Raw genomic sequence first — 14,881 nt, forward strand, 5'->3', positions numbered from 1 at the left:
CTCTATAAGACATCAAGAATCAGTCAAGTAAAATCAAAAGAATGAAAAAATGGAATAAAATGTAAAATACTTCATCAGAGAAGACACCGACCTAGAATATAGATCAAAGAGAAATAATTTAAGCATTATTGGACTACCTGAAAGCCAGGATCAAAAAAGAGCCTGGACAGCATTTTTCAAGAATTTATCAAGGAAAACTGCTCTCATATTCCAGAACCAGAAAGCAAAAAAGTCATTAAAAAATCCACCAATCCCTTCCTAAAAAAGATCTCAAAATGAAAACTCCAAGGAATATTGTAGCCAAATCCAAGAATCATCAGATTAAGGCAAAAAAAATATTGCAAGCAGCCAGAAAGAAACATTTTAAATATCATGGAATCACAGTCAGGATTATGTAGGACGTAGCAGATTCTACATTAAAGGATCAGAAGGCCTGCAGTATGATATTTCATAAGGCAAAGGAGCTTGGATTACAACCAGGAATCAACTATCCAACAAAAGTTAGCATAATCATTCACGGAAAATATGGACATTCAATGAAAGGAGGGACTTTCAATCATTCATGATGAAAATACCAGAGCTGAAGAGAAAATTTGGTATTCAAATACAATACACAAGCATAAAAAGTAAATATGAAAGAAAAAAAAAGTTATTTGATAAGGTTAAACAATTTACATCCCTACAAGTAAAATGCTTGTAAGTCTAGAGAACTGAATCTTTATTATAGTATTTAGAAGGGTAATATGTAGAGGGTGTGGGTATAAGTTAGATGTGAGATGAGGATAAAAATAATTAATTAAGGGGTGAATAAAGGATTGTACTGGGAGAAGAGGAAAAGGGAAATAAAAGAGAAAATTATATCCCAAAGAGACCATAAAAATGGGAAAAGTACCCAAATGTACAAAAATATTTATAGCAGCTCTTTTTGTGGTGGCAAAGAATTGGAAATTGAGAGGATGCTCATCAATTGTGGGATGGCTGAACAAGTTGTGGTGTATGAATGTAATGGAATACTAACGTGCTATAAAAAATGATGAGTAAGTGGACTTCAGAAAAACCTGGAAAGACTTGTATGAACTGATGTGGAGTGAAATGAGCAGAACGAGGAGAACATTGTACACAGTAGCAGCTATATTGTGCAATGACTGACTTTGATAGATTTAGCCTTTATCAACAGTGCACGGATCTAAGACATCTTCAAATGTCATTCAAAGACATCTCCATCTCATGATGGAAAATGGAATACTATTTTTCTATAAAAAATAATGAGTAGGCAGATTTCAGAAAAAATGGGAAAGACTTACATGAACTGATGCTGAGTAAAGTGAGCAGCAGAAGAAGAACATACAGTAACAGCAACGGTGTATGATGACAAACTCTGAAGGACTTCACAATGTAATCATCTAAGACAATTTCAAATGGAATGGAATACACTGTCCATATCCAGAGAAAGAACTATGCAGTCTGAATGCAGATTGAAGTGCACTATTTTCTGTTTTTTTCTTTCTCATGCTTTTTTTCATTTATGTTCTGATTCTTCTTTCACAACATGACTAATGTGGAAATATGTTTAATATGATTGTACAAGTATAGCCTATATCAGATTGCATGCAGCCTGGGAAAGTGGGGAAGGGATAAAGGGTGACAAAACTTTGGATCGCCAAATCTTATATAGGTGCATGTGAAAACTAAACAGAAATCAAAATTAAATAAAAGAAACATTGTATTTTAGGATTCCAGAAAAATTTGGATGTGAGCAGGATAGAAAAGAAATAGTGAAGATCACATAATTTTAATTGAACAGCTTGAATATCTTTGGAAGCCATCTAGTCCACCTCCCTCGTATTATAGATTAGGAAAATTCCCCTGGGAGGTCAACTGACTTCAAGGTTTCAAATATGAGAGAAATGACAGAAGTATTATGGCATCATGTCTTGAGAATATTAGGAAGAAAGCATTTTGAGATGTTGAAGGTATCTCTTTTCACTTGGGTAAAAAAGCTAGGCCATGTACTGTAAAATAGTTATTAGCAAAGTTAAGGATTAAGGAATATGGATTAGGGAAGATCCTGTAAGGGATTATGGAACCACAAAGATAAATTAAAGCCTTGACCAGCAACAAGAAATAGTCACTAGTGTGCACATAATGTAAATTTATAGTGGGCCCAACCAATTTGTGGAATGTCTTTCAGAAGCAGCTAACTGCTAAGGAATAGAAACAGAGAAATTGGATTGTGTGGAGAATATGAGAGTTTGGTGATTAAGAGGAGAGCAAATGAAAGCCAGAGCGTAAGTGATTCAATGATTAAAATCAGGATATTATCCAAATGACTGTTCATAGATCAATAACTTGCAGTGATAGAGTTGAGGACAGCAGTGAGGAAAAAAGACTTAGAGATTTGATGTTTTTAATCGGAATTTTGTTGGTATACTCTCTGTGAAGGGGAAATTGCTAAAAAGGCTATTTTTCTCACCTGAGTATCTTGGAACTATTGAATGATTTGATTGTTTTAATCACATATATTTTGAACTGCTATTCACTCAGTGAATTCTCTTGGTAGTTTAGAGTCAAAATGAGACACTCTTAGCAATTAAACATTTAAGAAACAGATATTCACTTATATGTAGAAAAAAAAGGATATTTAACAAAAATAGGCATTGTGTATAGCTCCAGTTTCAGCTGAAAAAATTTCCCTTACTTGAGTAACCCCTAATGACCCTCCAGTCAAATATAAATAAACTCTTGCATATCCTTGTGGCTGCTTTGTGCTGAAGTTATGGGGAATTATTCAAAAATCTTAAGGAAGACTTCAATAACATTTAAGAAAAACCTAGCCAAACTTATATAGGGAATTAAGACATTTTATCATAACATACAGAAAATGGCCAAAATATGACTAGGTTGAAGTTTCTTTGAATTGTAAATAGATGGTATGATGGTAGACTTGTAGAATGGCTTTAAAGGCAAGTAATCAAATTTTTAAAAATCACTATTATATTTCATAAAATTATTCTGTTGTTTGGAATATACCCTGGAAATACTTTTAAAAAAACATAAATATTTTGTTTTTCCTGGAAATTTTAATAATTTTATATGTCAATTAATTTAAAACTACTAGAAGTAACCTGAATTACCAATAATAGGGGAATGGCGAAATAAATAAATGCATACAGACACACACGCACATGTATACATACATACATATACATATATATTCATCACCCAAAATTTTCAGCATGCATTATATGTGATGAGAATAAGCTGGAAGAATTTCCAATAAGATTGGGTGAAACAAGGATGTCCATCATCACCACTGTTATTCAATGTGGTAATGGAAACATTAGTTTTAGCAATAAGAGAAGAAAAATAAATTAAAGGTATTAGAATAGGCAAAGAAGAAATGAAGCTATCACTCTTTGTAGGTGATATAATTATACACTTATTTTTTTATTAATTTATTTTGATTTATCAAAAATCACTTCCATATTCTTTTTAGTTGAAATTTTTTCTCCACCTTCCTCCTCCACACCAACCCTCCCCACGACAGCGCACAATCTCACATAGTCTATACATTTACATTCCTATTAAACATATTTTTGCATTGGTGAAGTTGTAAGTAAAAATTAAAACCAATAGGAGGAACCATCAGAAAGATGAAACAAAACTCAACAGAAGGCAAAAATAAGTGATAACAATTTGACTTCCATAGTTCTTTCTTTGGATGTGGACAGCATTTTCCATCCCAAGGCCTCTGGAGATATCTTAGATCCTTGTAATGCTGAGAAGGGTTCAGTTTAATAATATTAGTCACTGCATAACATGGCTATTATTGTGTACAAAGTCACCTTGGTTCTGCTCACTTCACTCAGCATCAGACAATATAAGTCTTTCCAGGTTTTTCTGAAGTCAGCCTGTTCATCATTTCTTATAGCACAATAGTATTCCATTACATTCATATACCACAACTTGCTCAGCCATTCCCCAATTGATGGGCATCCTCTCAATTTCCAATTCTTTGCCACCACAAAAAGAGCTGCTATGAATATTTTTGTACATGTGGGTCCTTTTCCCATTTGTTATCTCTTTGGGATATAGCCCTAGAAGTGCTATTGCTGGATCAAAGGGGCACATTTTTGTAGCCCTTTGGGCATAGTTCCAAATTGTTCTCCAAAATGGTTGGATCATTTCACAACTCCACCAACAATGTATTAGTGTTCCAATTTTCCCACATCTTCTCCAACATTTATCATTTTCCTGTTTTGTCATGTTGGCCAATCTGATAGGTGTGATGTGGTACCTCAGAGTTGTTTTGATTTGCATTTCTCTAATCAACGATTTAGAGCATTTTTTCATATGACTATAGATGGCTTTAATTTCTTCATCTGAGAACTGTCTGTTCATATCCTTTGACCATTTATCAATTGGGGAATGGCTTGTGTTCTTATAAATTTGTCTTAATTCTCTATATATTTTAGAAATGAGGCCTTTATCAGAGAGACTGGTTGTAAAAATTCTTTCCCAATTTTCTACCTTCCTTCTAATCTTAGTTGCATTGGCTTTGTTTGTGCAAAAACTTTTTTTAATGTAATCAAAATTATCCATTTTGCTTTTCATAATGTTCTCTATCTCCTGTTTGGTCATGAATTCTTCTGTTCTCCATAGATCTGATAGGTAAACTATTCCTTGTTCTCCCAGTTTACTTATGTATCAGCCTTTATATCTAAGTCATGAACCCATTTTGACTTTATTTTGGTATATGGTGTGAGATTTGGGTCTATGCCTAGTTTCTGCCATACTCTTTTCCAGTTTTCCCAGCAGTTTTTTTCAAAGAGTGGGTTCTTATCCCAGAAGCTGGGGTCTTTGGGTTTATCAAATAATAGATTACTATAGTCATTGACTACTGTGTCTTGCATATTTAACCTATTCCACTGATCCACCTCCCTATTTCTTAGCCAGTACCAAGCAGTTTTGATGATTGCTGCTTTATAATACAATTTAAGATCTGGAATTGCTAGGCCACCTTCCCCTGCATTTCTTTTCATTAGTTCCTTTGATATTCTGGACCTTTTTGTTTTTCCAAATGAATCTTGTTATTATTTTTTCTAACTCTATAAAATAATTTTTTGGTAGTTTGATTGGTATGGCACTGAATAAGTAAATTAGCTTAGGTAGGATTGTCATTTTTATTATATTAGCTCAGCCTACCCATGAGCAACTGATGTTTTTCCAATTATTTAGATCTGATTTTATTTGTGTGAAAAGTGTTTTGTAATTGTGTTCATAGAGTTCCTGGGTTTGTTTGGGAGGTAGACTCCTAAATATTTTATAATGTCTACAGTAAGTTTAAATGGGATTTCTCTTTCTATCTCTTGCTGTTGGGCTTTGTTGGTAATATATAGAAATGCTGATGATTTATGTGGGTTTATTTTATAGCCTGCAACTTTGCTAAAGTTGTTTATTATTTCAAGTAGTTTTTTACTTGATTCTCTAGGATTCTCTAAGTATATCATCATGTCATCTGCAAAGAGTGATAGCTTTGTTTCTTCTTTGCCTATTCTAATGCCTTCAATTTCTTTTTCTTCTCTTATTGCTAAAGCTAACATTTCCAGTACAATATTGAATAACAGTGGTGATAATGGACATCCTTGTTTCACCCCATCTTATTGGAAATGCTTCTAGCCTGTCCCCATTACATATAATGCTTGCTGAAGGTCTTAGATACATCTTATTATTTTAAGGAAGACTCCATTTATACCTATGCTTTCTAGTGTTTTTAATAGGAATGGGTGTTGTATTTTATCAAAAGCTTTTTCTGCATCTATTGAGATGATCATGTGGTTTCTGTTGGTTTTGGTGTTGATATGCTCAATGATGCTGATAGTTTTCCTAATATTGAAGTAACCCTGCATTCCTGGTATAAATCCTACCTGGTCATAGTGTATTATTCTTGTGATAAGTTGCTGTAATCTATTTGCTAGTATTTTGTTTAAAATTTTTGCATCTATATTCATTAGAGAAATTGGTCTATAATTTTCTTTCTCTATTTTGACTCTTCCTGGTTTAGGTATCAACACCATATTTGTATCATAAAAAAATTTGGTAAGACTCCTTCTTCACCTATTTTCCCAAATAGTCTATATAGTATTGGAATTAATTGTTCTTTAAATGTTTGATAGAATTCGCATGTAAATCCATCTGGCCCTGGAGATTTTTTCCTAGGGAGTTCATCAATGGCTTGTTCAATTTCTTTTTCTGAGATGGGGTTAGTTAAGTATTATACTTCCTGTTCGTTTAATCTGGGCAATTTATATTTTTGTAAATATGTACCCATTTCACTAAGATTGTCAAATTTATTGTCATATATTTGGGCAAAATAATTCCTAATTATTGTTTTGATTTCCTCTTCCTTGGTGGTAGCTTCACCCTTTTCATTCTTGATACTAGTAATTTGGTTTTCTTCTTTCTTTTTTTTAAATTAAGTTAACCAAAAGTTTATCTATTTTATTGTTTTTTTCATAAAACCGGCTCTTAGTTTTATTTATTAGTTCAACAGTTTTCTTAATTTCTGTAATTATGTACATAGAGAATCCTAGAGAACCAAGTAAAAAACTACTTCAAAAAATGTACAAATTTAGCAAATTTGTAGGATATAAAAGAAACCCACATAAATCATCAACATTCCTATATATCACTAACAAAGTCCAAGAGTAAGAGATAGAAAGAGAAATTCCATTTAGGGTTACTGTAGACATTATAAAATATTTGGGAGTCTACCTGCTGAATAAACCCAGGAACTATATGTGCACAATTACAAACTGTTTTTAACACAAATAAATTCAGATCTAAATAATTGGAAAATTATCAGTTGCTCATGCATAGGCCAAGCTAATACAATAAAAATGATAATTCTTCCTAAATTGATTTAATTTTTCAGTGTCACATAAAAAATATTTTATAGAGCTAGAAAATGTAATAACAAGGTTCATCTGGAAGAAAAAAATTCCAAGAATATAAAGGGAACTAATGAAAAGAAATGCTAGGGAAGGTAGCTTAGCCATAATAGAACTTAAATTGTATTGTAAAGGATCAATCATCAAAACTACTTGGTACTGGGTAAGAAATAGAGTGGTGGATCAATGGAATAGGTTAGGCATGCAAGACACAATAGTCAGTCACTGTAGTAACCTATTATTTGATAAACCCAAAGACCCCAGCTTCTGGGATGAGAACTCACTATTTGACAAAAACTTCTGGGAGAACTGGAAAATAGTATTCCAGAAGCTAGGCATAAACCAACGTGCTACACACTATACCAAGACAAAGTCAAAATGGGTACATGATTTAGATATAAAGGCTGATTTTATGAGCAGACTAGGATAGCCAGGAATAGTTTATCTGTCATAGCTAAGGAGAACAGAACAATTTATGACCAAAATAGACATAGATAATATTATGAAATGCAAAATGGATTTTTTTGACTACATTAATTTTTTTTTGCACTAACAAAACCAATGCAACCAAGGTTAGGTGGGAAGCAGAAAACTGGGAAATTGTTTTTTAAATATATTTTATTTTTTTTATTAATTTATTTTTAGTTTTCAAACTTCACTTTCATAATCTTTTGAGTTTTATATTTTCTCCCCCTCTTTCCCATCTCCCTCCCCAAGATGGCTTTCAATCTGATATAGGCTCTACATATATATTCCTATTGAACATATTTTCACATTAGTCAGGTTATAAAGAAGTATTAGAACCAATAGGAGGAATCACAAGAAAGAAGAAGCAAACCAAAACAAGAAAAAAAAAAGAGCAAATGGTATGCTTTGGTCTGCATTAAAACTTCACAGTTCTTTCTCTGGATGTGGATAGCATTTTCCATCATGACATATCTGGAGATGTCTTAGATCCTTTCGTTGCTGAGAAGAGCTAAGCCTATCAAAGTTAGTCATTACACAATGTGGCTGTTACTGTGTAAATGTTCTCCTGGCTCTGATCTCTTCGCTGAGCATCAGTTCATGTAAATCTTTCCAGGTTTTCCTGAAGTCTGACTGCTCACCATTTCTTATAGTGCAATAGTATTCCATTACATTCATATGCCACAACTTGCTCAGCCATTCCCCAATTGATGGAAATCCTCTCAATTTCCAATTCTTTCCCACCACAAAAAGAGTTGCTGTGAATATTTTTGTACATGTGGGTCCTTTTCCCATTTGTATGTTCTCTTTGGGATATAGCCCTAGAAGTGCTATTGCTGGAGCAGAGGGTATGCACATTTTTGTATCCCTTTGGACATAGTTCCAAATCACTCTCCAAAATAGTTGGATCAGTTCACAACTCCACCAACAATACATTGCTGTTCCAATTTTCCCACATCTTTTCTGATATTTATCATTTTCCTGTTTTGTCATTTTAGCCAACCTGATAGGTGTGATGTGGTATCTTAAAGTCATTTTGATTTGCATTTCTCTTATCAATCGTGATTCAGAGCTTTTTTTCATATGACTATAGATACCTTTAATTTCTTCATCTTAAAACTGCCTGTTCATATCCTTTGACCATTTCTCAATTGGGGAATGACTTGTATTCTCATAAATTTGACTTAGTTCTCCATATATTTTAGAAATGAGGCCTTTATCAGACACACTGCCTGGGAAAGAATATTTACTAATACTGAGTGAAGTGAGCAGAACCTGGAGAACGTTGCATACAATTAAAACCAAAATGTGTGATGTCTAACTTTGATAGACTTAGCTCTTTTCAGGAATGCAAATATCTAAGATATCTCCAAAACTCTAATGATGGAAAATTCTATACAGATCCAGGGAAAGAACCGAGTTTGAATACAGATGGAAGCATACTATTTGCTTTTTTTCTATTGTTTTGTTTTGTGTTTTTCTTTCTTTCTTGTGGTTCTCCCTATTGGTTCTAAATCTTCCTTACAACATGACTAATGTGAAAATATGTTTAATTAGAATGTGTATGTAGAGCCTGTATCAGATTTCACACTGTCTTGTGGAGTAAGGAGGGGAGGAAGGGGGAGAAAGTTTAAAACTCAAAAGCTTATGGAAATGAATGTTGAAAACTAAAAATAAATGAATTAATTTTACAAAATTAAAAAAATAAATATGTTAAAATAAAATACATTATTTTCCATATGAAGAATTATAAAAAAATAATTACTGCTTATCATTATAAATTATTGCTCATCCCTCTTCCAAATGTTTATCAAAATAATCCGTATATACTACTTTAAGTTTATAGCCTGTGTTAACCTATTTAAGATTCACAATGACCATGGGTGGTAAGTATTTCAAGTCTCATTATATTAATTTACATTAAGGAAATTGAGTTTAACAAGTTCAATCTCTGTTAATCAATCAATTAGGAATGATTACTGTAACCCAGATCTTAGCTCAAATATGGTGACATTTCCAATGCTCTGTTCTGCTTCAGCAGTAACATAAACAGAAAAATTCCCTTAATTTCAAGATGAGAGGATAATAATGATGAAATAAGTAATGATAATAAATTAGATTGGTTGTTAAAAAGTGAAACATTTACAAAAAGTATTTCTGGAACAAACACACTACTTCAAAAAGCAATGCTATGGGAAGGTGATAGGATAAGGCAGAAAATTACTTAGCTTCCCAAATTCCCCCATAAACAATGTAAAATAACCCCTTAAAGTGAACTTTGAGTGGAAGGGAAAAAAATAGAGTAATGCAGAATCACACAGAGAATAAGTATCCAAGATCAGATTTAAACTCAAGTCCTTCCAATTCCAGGCCTACCGCTCTATCCACTGTGCCACCTAGCTGATAATATTGTAATAAATTACAAGAACAAAATAATTACAAAAAGAATAAATACCCTAGATTTCAATTCACAGATTGCTCTGTAAGGCTATATTTTTAATATCATGGCTGTAGATATGCAGACCTTCAATAGTTGACTAGGACACATAAGTACCTGAAAACTAAACTATGACATGACATAATAAGCTACAAAATATTTTCCCATAACGTTTGGGATTACTCTGTCATAATTATACATAACATCAGAAAGCCAAGCAGATACATTCTGGCAACACATGTACCATTTGTTGCTTCTCTTACATGGCCTATGGCAAATGCTGCTTCACTGGATAATGTTTTCTGGGTGCAACTTTGTTGGATACTTTCCGCCAGACACTTCTCAGACATTTACCTGATAGTGTTTAGCCAGACATGCTCCTTCCCCTGAAATAAATTGCTCTAGGGGCAGACTTTTTTGGTTTTAAGCACATAACCTTTCTTTGGCTCACTTACAAATTATTTATTGTGATCAGTAAAATGCCTTCACTCAATTTCTCCTGCCTAGGTCAGCCAGTCTTGAATAAGCTTTTAATCTTTCCTGTGGAAGATCACCAAGAACTGATATTTTTGGAACAAAGAAAGGGCTCATCCCAAGCAGTTAATACTCAGAGGGCTGGTCTTATCTTTGCTTTCTTTCCCTGGAGGGTGAATTTTAGTTTCCTGGTCAGAGACCTCGCACTAGTTTACATTGGGCATTCAATACAACTCACAAACATAATCTCTTGAAAACAAGATTATAAACTAAATAACAATTATTCATATAATAACTATCAAAACACTGTAAGGTTTAAAATGTCCATTTTTCAAACCTTTTTCTCCCTCTATTTTTTCCTTGTTTATAGAATTGAGGAAAAGAAAGGCACAGAAATAGAACAGCCAATGAAGCAAGGTTTCTTTCACCTATCCTTTTCACATAGAGACAAAGCCATACAAACCAGGTGAAATCTCTAAGGAGCTTCAAGGTTTGCCCTCACTGTAGCTACAATAATACCTCTTTGGTAAAGATGTGTTGCTTTATTTGCAAAATCCCTAAAAGTGAGAAAATAAATCTCATGAATCAATGTAACAAATTAAAACACACACACACACACGTAAATTTTGGAAGATATTTGCTTTGTTTCTCTTTTAAATTTATAACTTATTTTTCTCTATTTAACTCTGGACTTCAAGAAAATGGGAGTTGTGAATTATTTAAACTTACCATTCTCCCTAATCCAAACACAATCTTATTAAGAAAGTAGCATTGCATATTTGCTTGCTCAATAAAGAAAGAATCGAAGGAATGTCAAATATTTATATTTTTCTAAAAATGAAAATTTAGTCAATTTTTCCGGATGAATCAATAAACATTTAGTAAGCACCTACTATGTGCCAGGCAGTGTGTTAAGTACTGTTGATACAAAAAGAGACAAAGATAATACAATCTAATAAGGAAGACCACATATAAACACATATACAAAACAAGTTATGTTATTGTTCAGTCACTTTTCAGTCATGTCCAACTCTTCAGGACCCCATTTGGTGCTTTCTTGGCAAAGATAGTAAATTAGTTTGCTATTTGCTTCTCCAGCTCATTTTAGAGATGAGGAATTGAGGAAAATAGTGTTAAGTGCCTTGCCCAGGGCCACAAATCTACTAAGTGTCTAAGGTCAGATTTGAACTCAGGAAGATGAGCCTTCCTGACTTCAGGCACAACACCCTCTCCACTGTACCAACTAGCTGCCCAAAAGCAAGTTATATAGGCTAAATACAAATTAATTAACAAAGGAAGGCACTAGAAGTAAGGTAGGTTGGAAAGTCTTTTAGGAAGTGAAATTTTAGTTGGGACTTAAAAGGAGTCAAAGAGGTCTGTAGCTGGAATGGAGGAGGAAGAGTGTTACCCTCATGAGAAAAAGCCAGAGAAAATGACCAAAGGCAAAAGAAAAGGAGATAGAGAGAGAGAGGGAGAGAGAGAGAGAGAGAGAGAGAGAGAGAGAGAGAGACAGACAGACAGACAGACAGACAGACAGACAGACAGACAGACAGACAGAATGAGTTACCTGTTTGTGGAAAAGCCAGGATCCCAGTGTGATTGAATCTAAAAGTAAGAATCAGAAAGTAAAGTAGGAAGAAGAGTTATGGAGGGTTTGAATTCCAAACAGAATATTTTGCGTTTGATCCTGGAAGCAATAGGAAACCATTGGAGTTGACTGTGTCAAAATCAGAAAATAAATGACCAAAAGAGGCAGGATCAAGATGTCAGAGAGAAGCCAGGAAGTTGCCTAAGCTCTCCCTAGTTTCAGTCAAAAATGACAAAAATAACATTCAGTCAAAAATCAAACCTCTAAATTGATTCTGGAGTGACAGAACCCATGAAAAGATAGCATGAAACAATTTTTCCAGTTTAAGATAACTTAAAAGGAATTTAGGAAAGTTCTGTCTCACTTGGGTAAAAGGAGAGTGTAGCCCATTGTATATGTTGTCCAGGAAAGCCAAGGGGTCGGCTCTTAGACACAGCATAAATGAGTTACTGAAGCAACTTAGTCTGAGATCAGCAGGCTAATGGGACAGCAGGCCAGCTTTGAGGGCACCAGCCCCACCACAGAAGGCAAATTGCAAGCCTAGGAACCCTATTAAAACAGGTAGGACTAAGTTGGGCTACACCAGAGCAGTAGACAATGCAAAAGCATCTGAGACACCAGTGTGGAAAAGTAGTGACCAGGTACCTGCCCCACAGCACAATAATTTTGGTGAAGTGCCCCCTGTGCCCAAGTAGGAGAGCTCAAGTATTTTTACATGAGTAAAAAAACCCGAACGAATGTTGAACACAGAAAACTACTTTGGTGACAAGGAAGATCTAAACATAAACACAGAAGAAGACAACAATGTCAAAATGCTTATATGTATAGCCTCAAAGTGGAATATGAATTGATCTCAAACACAAAAAGTCCTTTTTGAAGAGCTCAAAAAGGATTTAAAAATCAAGTTAAGAGAGATAGAAGAAAAATTGGAAAAAGAAATGAGAGCTATACAGGGGAATTATGTGAAAAAAAGAGCAGCTTGGGAAAGGAGGGAGAAACATTGACTGAAGAAAACAACTTCTTAAAAAAAATAGAATTGGACAGATGGGGGGGGGAATGCACTGAAGAAAACAACTCATTTAAAACTAGAATTTTCCAAATGGAAAAAAAGAGGTACCTCTGATGACAAGGAACACCAGATCCAGTTAGGCTGTGAAGACATGGCCAATGGTGAGAAGGAATCAGCACACATTTAGTGAGTGCAGAAGTAGTAAGGTGGGGACAAATCTGGCTGTAGGTACTTACAGGAGGCTGGAGGTTTTGGTTTTGGTTCAAGGTCAGAGGAGAGAAGTGGAGGAAAATCTGAGGCCAGAGGCACTATTCCCTATACCCCAGGACTAGAGGTGATTATAAAACTTAAACGATTAGCAAAAAAAAAAATACACAACCAAAAGAGAAAGATTCCAACCATACAGAGTTGGTATAGGAATAGAGAAGACATGGATTCATCTTTAGAGGAGAATACTGAAGCAAAATACCCCAAAGAGTAATGTCAAATGGTCACTTGCTCAAAAATAATTCATAGATGAACTACAAAAAAGACTTTAAAAATTAAATGAGACTGAGGAAAATAATATAAAAAATAAGAAAAATCCAAGAATTATGAAAAGATTATGAAAAGAAAGTCAGATAGTTAAAAATAGGAGATCGAGAATGTTAAGGAAGAAAATGACTCCTTGAAAATCAGAATTAGGCAAGGGGAAGCCAGTGAAGCTGTAAAAGATCAAGAAATGTTAAAATAAAATATAAAGAAGAAAAAAAATAGAAGACAATGTGAAATATATCCTAAGGAAAACAACTGATGTGGAGAACAGATGAGGAAGAGAAAACATAAGAATAATGAGACTACCTGGAAGCTATGATGAAAACAAAAAGAGAACCTTGATATAATACTACAGGAAATAATTAAAGAAAATTGTTCTATACTATTACAACAAGAGGGCAAAATAGAAACAGAAAAAATCCACTGATCACTATGTGAAGGAGATCCTTTGAGGAAAACTCATAGGGATATAACTGTCAAATTCTGAAACCCACAGCTCAAAGAAAAAATATTATGAGCAAAAAGAAAAAAAACACAATTTACATATGGCAGTGACACAATTAGAATTACACAGTGGCAGTACTAAAAGACCACAGTATATATGCTACACTAAATATATACTATGTTATATATACTATATATATATATATATATATATACACATATATAATACACACACACACACAGTATATTTACTAAGCACTGAAAGACCACACTATATACTGAAGAGGAAAAGAACTAGTCTTCCAGCCAAAAATATCATACCCAGCAAAGCTAAGAATAATTCTGAATATATATACACACACACACACACACACACACACACACACACACACACACACACATTATATATATATATTAATGAATTTTTATGGTTTCAGTACTTTGTTAGGGAACAAAAAAAAAAACAACCTGCATGTAACAGAAGATTTGAAATACAAGAGCCAAGGTACATACTAAAGACCAATTATAAGAGATTCAATAAAGATAGACTATTTAAATTTTATGTATGCAAAATATAAAATATTTGTCCAAGAGTGGTATCATATTTGGGTAATTCATAAGAAAGGTTTGGGTAGACTTGATCATGATATGACATCAAAAAAGCTCAAGGCAAACAGGCACTGTCCAGTGGCCAGACATCCAGGTGCTTCAGTGTAGTGCTGGGGAAATGCAGAAAAACTCAGTGTGTCCTCAGAACATGACAGACACCAACACTAGGACACCAGCTCAGCACCAGGTAAGCTGCCAGACCCCCACAGACTTCAGCTGCCAGCACTTGAAGTCTCAGCACACAAAGCCAGTGACCTGGCCCCTAGACCCCAGCAAAAGAAGCTTGGGACAGTGCCCCCTACACCCCAGGAGTAAAGCTTATCTTTAAAAGCCAGGAAATAAGCAAAAAACATGAGCAAGAAGAAAGAATT

Source organism: Phascolarctos cinereus, unplaced genomic scaffold (genome assembly GCF_003287225.1).
Source record: "Phascolarctos cinereus isolate Bilbo 61053 unplaced genomic scaffold, phaCin_HiC Scaffold_4;HRSCAF=312, whole genome shotgun sequence".
NCBI classification, from domain to species: Eukaryota; Metazoa; Chordata; class Mammalia; order Diprotodontia; family Phascolarctidae; genus Phascolarctos; species Phascolarctos cinereus.